Source organism: Halictus rubicundus, unplaced genomic scaffold (assembly GCF_050948215.1).
Source record: "Halictus rubicundus isolate RS-2024b unplaced genomic scaffold, iyHalRubi1_principal scaffold1080, whole genome shotgun sequence".
NCBI classification, from domain to species: domain Eukaryota; kingdom Metazoa; phylum Arthropoda; class Insecta; order Hymenoptera; family Halictidae; genus Halictus; species Halictus rubicundus.
Window position 1 is genome coordinate 25,001 of NW_027489621.1, and position 6,851 is coordinate 31,851.

A 6,851-nucleotide genomic window follows, 5' to 3' on the forward strand; every position below is an offset into this window, starting at 1 on the left:
CCGCCAAGAGGAAACTTTTTCCCTATCGGTCCTAGACGATTTTCGACGTGATATCACTGTAATATAGACGGTTTCTAACAATATATATCATAACACCAAACTCGCTACAATTATTATTTATCGAGTTATTAGCAAATAATGGACGGATGTGCTACTCCGTCGGACGTTCGACGAAAATTTTTCTAAGTCCCACCGCCAAGAGGAAACTTTTTCCCTATCGGTCCTAGACGATTTTCGACGTGATATCACTGTAATATAGACGGTTTCTAACAATATATATCATAACACCAAACTCGCTACAATTATTATTCTTCGAGTTATTAGCAAATAATGGACGGATGTGCTACTCCGTCGGACGTTCGACGAAAATTTTTCTAAGTCCCACCGCTAAGAGGAAACTTTTTCCGTATCGGTCCTAGACGATTTTCGACGTGATATCACTGTAATATAGACGGTTTCTAACAATATATATCATAACACCAAACTCGCTACAATTATTATTTATCGAGTTATTAGCAAATAATGGACGGATGTGCTACTCCGTCGGACGTTCGACGAAAATTTTTCTAAGTCCCACCGCCAAGAGGAAACTTTTTCCCTATCGGTCCTAGACGATTTTCGACGTGATATCACTGTAATATAGACGGTTTCTAACAATATATATCATAACACCAAACTCGCTACAATTATTATTTATCGAGTTATTAGCAAATAATGGACGGATGTGCTACTCCGTCGACAAAACTCTGGAAATTTTTCTAAGTCCCACCGCCAAGAGGAAACTTTTTCCGTATCGGTCCTAGACGATTTTCGACGTGATATCACTGTAATATAGACGGTTTCTAACAATATATATCATAACACCAAACTCGCTACAATTATTATTTATCGAGTTATTAGCAAATAATGGACGGATGTGCTACTCCGTCGGACGTTCGACGAAAATTTTTCTAAGTCCCACCGCTAAGAGGAAACTTTTTCCGTATCGGTCCTAGACGATTTTCGACGTGATATCACTGTAATATAGACGGTTTCTAACAATATGTATCATAACACCAAACTCGCTACAATTATTATTTATCGAGTTATTAGCAAATAATGGACGGATGTGCTACTCCGTCGACAAAACTCTGGAAATTTTTCTAAGTCCCACCGCTAAGAGGAAACTTTTTCCGTATCGGTCCTAGACGATTTTCGACGTGATATCACTGTAATATAGACGGTTTCTAACAATATATATCATAACACCAAACTCGCTACAATTATTATTTATCGAGTTATTAGCAAATAATGGACGGATGTGCTACTCCGTCGGACGTTCGACGAAAATTTTTCTAAGTCCCACCGCCAAGAGGAAACTTTTTCCCTATCGGTCCTAGACGATTTTCGACGTGATATCACTGTAATATAGACGGTTTCTAACAATATATATCATAACACCAAACTCGCTACAATTATTATTTATCGAGTTATTAGCAAATAATGGACGGATGTGCTACTCCGTCGACAAAACTCTGGAAATTTTTCTAAGTCCCACCGCCAAGAGGAAACTTTTTCCCTATCGGTCCTAGACGATTTTCGACGTGATATCACTGTAATATAGACGGTTTCTAACAATATATATCATAACACCAAACTCGCTACAATTATTATTTATCGAGTTATTAGCAAATAATGGACGGATGTGCTACTCCGTCGACAAAACTCTGGAAATTTTTCTAAGTCCCACCGCTAAGAGGAAACTTTTTCCGTATCGGTCCTAGACGATTTTCGACGTGATATCACTGTAATATAGACGGTTTCTAACAATATATATCATAACACCAAACTCGCTACAATTATTATTTATCGAGTTATTAGCAAATAATGGACGGATGTGCTACTCCGTCGGACGTTCGACGAAAATTTTTCTAAGTCCCACCGCCAAGAGGAAACTTTTTCCCTATCGGTCCTAGACGATTTTCGACGTGATATCACTGTAATATAGACGGTTTCTAACAATATATATCATAACACCAAACTCGCTACAATTATTATTCATCGAGTTATTAGCAAATAATGGACGGATGTGCTACTCCGTCGACAAAACTCTGGAAATTTTTCTAAGTCCCACCGCTAAGAGGAAACTTTTTCCGTATCGGTCCTAGACGATTTTCGACGTGATATCACTGTAATATAGGACGGTTTCTAACAATATATATCATAACACCAAACTCGCTACAATTATTATTTATCGAGTTATTAGCAAATAATGGACGGATGTGCTACTCCGTCGGACGTTCGACGAAAATTTTTCTAAGTCCCACCGCCAAGAGGAAACTTTTTCCCTATCGGTCCTAGACGATTTTCGACGTGATATCACTGTAATATAGACGGTTTCTAACAATATATATCATAACACCAAACTCGCTACAATTATTATTCTTCGAGTTATTAGCAAATAATGGACGGATGTGCTACTCCGTCGGACGTTCGACGAAAATTTTTCTAAGTCCCACCGCCAAGAGGAAACTTTTTCCCTATCGGTCCTAGACGATTTTCGACGTGATATCACTGTAATATAGACGGTTTCTAACAATATATATCATAACACCAAACTCGCTACAATTATTATTCATCGAGTTATTAGCAAATAATGGACGGATGTGCTACTCCGTCGACAAAACTCTGGAAATTTTTCTAAGTCCCACCGCTAAGAGGAAACTTTTTCCGTATCGGTCCTAGACGATTTTCGACGTGATATCACTGTAATATAGACGGTTTCTAACAATATATATCATAACACCAAACTCGCTACAATTATTATTTATCGAGTTATTAGCAAATAATGGACGGATGTGCTACTCCGTCGGACGTTCGACGAAAATTTTTCTAAGTCCCACCGCCAAGAGGAAACTTTTTCCCTATCGGTCCTAGACGATTTTCGACGTGATATCACTGTAATATAGACGGTTTCTAACAATATATATCATAACACCAAACTCGCTACAATTATTATTTATCGAGTTATTAGCAAATAATGGACGGATGTGCTACTCCGTCGACAAAACTCTGGAAATTTTTCTAAGTCCCACCGCCAAGAGGAAACTTTTTCCGTATCGGTCCTAGACGATTTTCGACGTGATATCACTGTAATATAGACGGTTTCTAACAATATATATCATAACACCAAACTCGCTACAATTATTATTTATCGAGTTATTAGCAAATAATGGACGGATGTGCTACTCCGTCGGACGTTCGACGAAAATTTTTCTAAGTCCCACCGCCAAGAGGAAACTTTTTCCGTATCGGTCCTAGACGATTTTCGACGTGATATCACTGTAATATAGACGGTTTCTAACAATATATATCATAACACCAAACTCGCTACAATTATTATTTATCGAGTTATTAGCAAATAATGGACGGATGTGCTACTCCGTCGGACGTTCGACGAAAATTTTTCTAAGTCCCACCGCTAAGAGGAAACTTTTTCCGTATCGGTCCTAGACGATTTTCGACGTGATATCACTGTAATATAGACGGTTTCTAACAATATGTATCATAACACCAAACTCGCTACAATTATTATTTATCGAGTTATTAGCAAATAATGGACGGATGTGCTACTCCGTCGACAAAACTCTGGAAATTTTTCTAAGTCCCACCGCTAAGAGGAAACTTTTTCCGTATCGGTCCTAGACGATTTTCGACGTGATATCACTGTAATATAGACGGTTTCTAACAATATATATCATAACACCAAACTCGCTACAATTATTATTTATCGAGTTATTAGCAAATAATGGACGGATGTGCTACTCCGTCGGACGTTCGACGAAAATTTTTCTAAGTCCCACCGCCAAGAGGAAACTTTTTCCCTATCGGTCCTAGACGATTTTCGACGTGATATCACTGTAATATAGACGGTTTCTAACAATATATATCATAACACCAAACTCGCTACAATTATTATTTATCGAGTTATTAGCAAATAATGGACGGATGTGCTACTCCGTCGGACGTTCGACGAAAATTTTTCTAAGTCCCACCGCCAAGAGGAAACTTTTTCCCTATCGGTCCTAGACGATTTTCGACGTGATATCACTGTAATATAGACGGTTTCTAACAATATATATCATAACACCAAACTCGCTACAATTATTATTTATCGAGTTATTAGCAAATAATGGACGGATGTGCTACTCCGTCGACAAAACTCTGGAAATTTTTCTAAGTCCCACCGCTAAGAGGAAACTTTTTCCGTATCGGTCCTAGACGATTTTCGACGTGATATCACTGTAATATAGACGGTTTCTAACAATATATATCATAACACCAAACTCGCTACAATTATTATTTATCGAGTTATTAGCAAATAATGGACGGATGTGCTACTCCGTCGGACGTTCGACGAAAATTTTTCTAAGTCCCACCGCCAAGAGGAAACTTTTTCCGTATCGGTCCTAGACGATTTTCGACGTGATATCACTGTAATATAGACGGTTTCTAACAATATATATCATAACACCAAACTCGCTACAATTATTATTTATCGAGTTATTAGCAAATAATGGACGGATGTGCTACTCCGTCGGACGTTCGACGAAAATTTTTCTAAGTCCCACCGCCAAGAGGAAACTTTTTCCCTATCGGTCCTAGACGATTTTCGACGTGATATCACTGTAATATAGACGGTTTCTAACAATATATATCATAACACCAAACTCGCTACAATTATTATTTATCGAGTTATTAGCAAATAATGGACGGATGTGCTACTCCGTCGACAAAACTCTGGAAATTTTTCTAAGTCCCACCGCCAAGAGGAAACTTTTTCCCTATCGGTCCTAGACGATTTTCGACGTGATATCACTGTAATATAGACGGTTTCTAACAATATATATCATAACACCAAACTCGCTACAATTATTATTTATCGAGTTATTAGCAAATAATGGACGGATGTGCTACTCCGTCGACAAAACTCTGGAAATTTTTCTAAGTCCCACCGCCAAGAGGAAACTTTTTCCGTATCGGTCCTAGACGATTTTCGACGTGATATCACTGTAATATAGACGGTTTCTAACAATATATATCATAACACCAAACTCGCTACAATTATTATTTATCGAGTTATTAGCAAATAATGGACGGATGTGCTACTCCGTCGGACGTTCGACGAAAATTTTTCCAAGTCCCACCGCCAAGAGGAAACTTTTTCCCTATCGGTCCTAGACGATTTTCGACGTGATATCACTGTAATATAGACGGTTTCTAACAATATGTATCATAACACCAAACTCGCTACAATTATTATTTATCGAGTTATTAGCAAATAATGGACGGATGTGCTACTTCGTCGGACGTTCGACGAAAATTTTTCTAAGTCCCACCGCCAAGAGGAAACTTTTTCCCTATCGGTCCTAGACGATTTTCGACGTGATATCACTGTAATATAGACGGTTTCTAACAATATATATCATAACACCAAACTCGCTACAATTATTATTTATCGAGTTATTAGCAAATAATGGACGGATGTGCTACTCCGTCGACAAAACTCTGGAAATTTTTCTAAGTCCCACGCTAAGAGGAAACTTTTTCCGTATCGGTCCTAGACGATTTTCGACGTGATATCACTGTAATATAGACGGTTTCTAACAATATATATCATAACACCAAACTCGCTACAATTATTATTTATCGAGTTATTAGCAAATAATGGACGGATGTGCTACTCCGTCGGACGTTCGACGAAAATTTTTCTAAGTCCCACCGCCAAGAGGAAACTTTTTCCCTATCGGTCCTAGACGATTTTCGACGTGATATCACTGTAATATAGACGGTTTCTAACAATATATATCATAACACCAAACTCGCTACAATTATTATTTATCGAGTTATTAGCAAATAATGGACGGATGTGCTACTCCGTCGACAAAACTCTGGAAATTTTTCTAAGTCCCACCGCCAAGAGGAAACTTTTTCCCTATCGGTCCTAGACGATTTTCGACGTGATATCACTGTAATATAGACGGTTTCTAACAATATATATCATAACACCAAACTCGCTACAATTATTATTTATCGAGTTATTAGCAAATAATGGACGGATGTGCTACTCCGTCGACAAAACTCTGGAAATTTTTCTAAGTCCCACCGCCAAGAGGAAACTTTTTCCCTATCGGTCCTAGACGATTTTCGACGTGATATCACTGTAATATAGACGGTTTCTAACAATATATATCATAACACCAAACTCGCTACAATTATTATTTATCGAGTTATTAGCAAATAATGGACGGATGTGCTACTCCGTCGACAAAACTCTGGAAATTTTTCTAAGTCCCACCGCTAAGAGGAAACTTTTTCCGTATCGGTCCTAGACCGATTTTCGACGTGATATCACTGTAATATAGACGGTTTCTAACAATATATATCATAACACCAAACTCGCTACAATTATTATTTATCGAGTTATTAGCAAATAATGGACGGATGTGCTACTCCGTCGACAAAACTCTGGAAATTTTTCTAAGTCCCACCGCCAAGAGGAAACTTTTTCCCTATCGGTCCTAGACGATTTTCGACGTGATATCACTGTAATATAGACGGTTTCTAACAATATATATCATAACACCAAACTCGCTACAATTATTATTTATCGAGTTATTAGCAAATAATGGACGGATGTGCTACTCCGTCGGACGTTCGACGAAAATTTTTCTAAGTCCCACCGCCAAGAGGAAACTTTTTCCCTATCGGTCCTAGACGATTTTCGACGTGATATCACTGTAATATAGACGGTTTCTAACAATATATATCATAACACCAAACTCGCTACAATTATTATTTATCGAGTTATT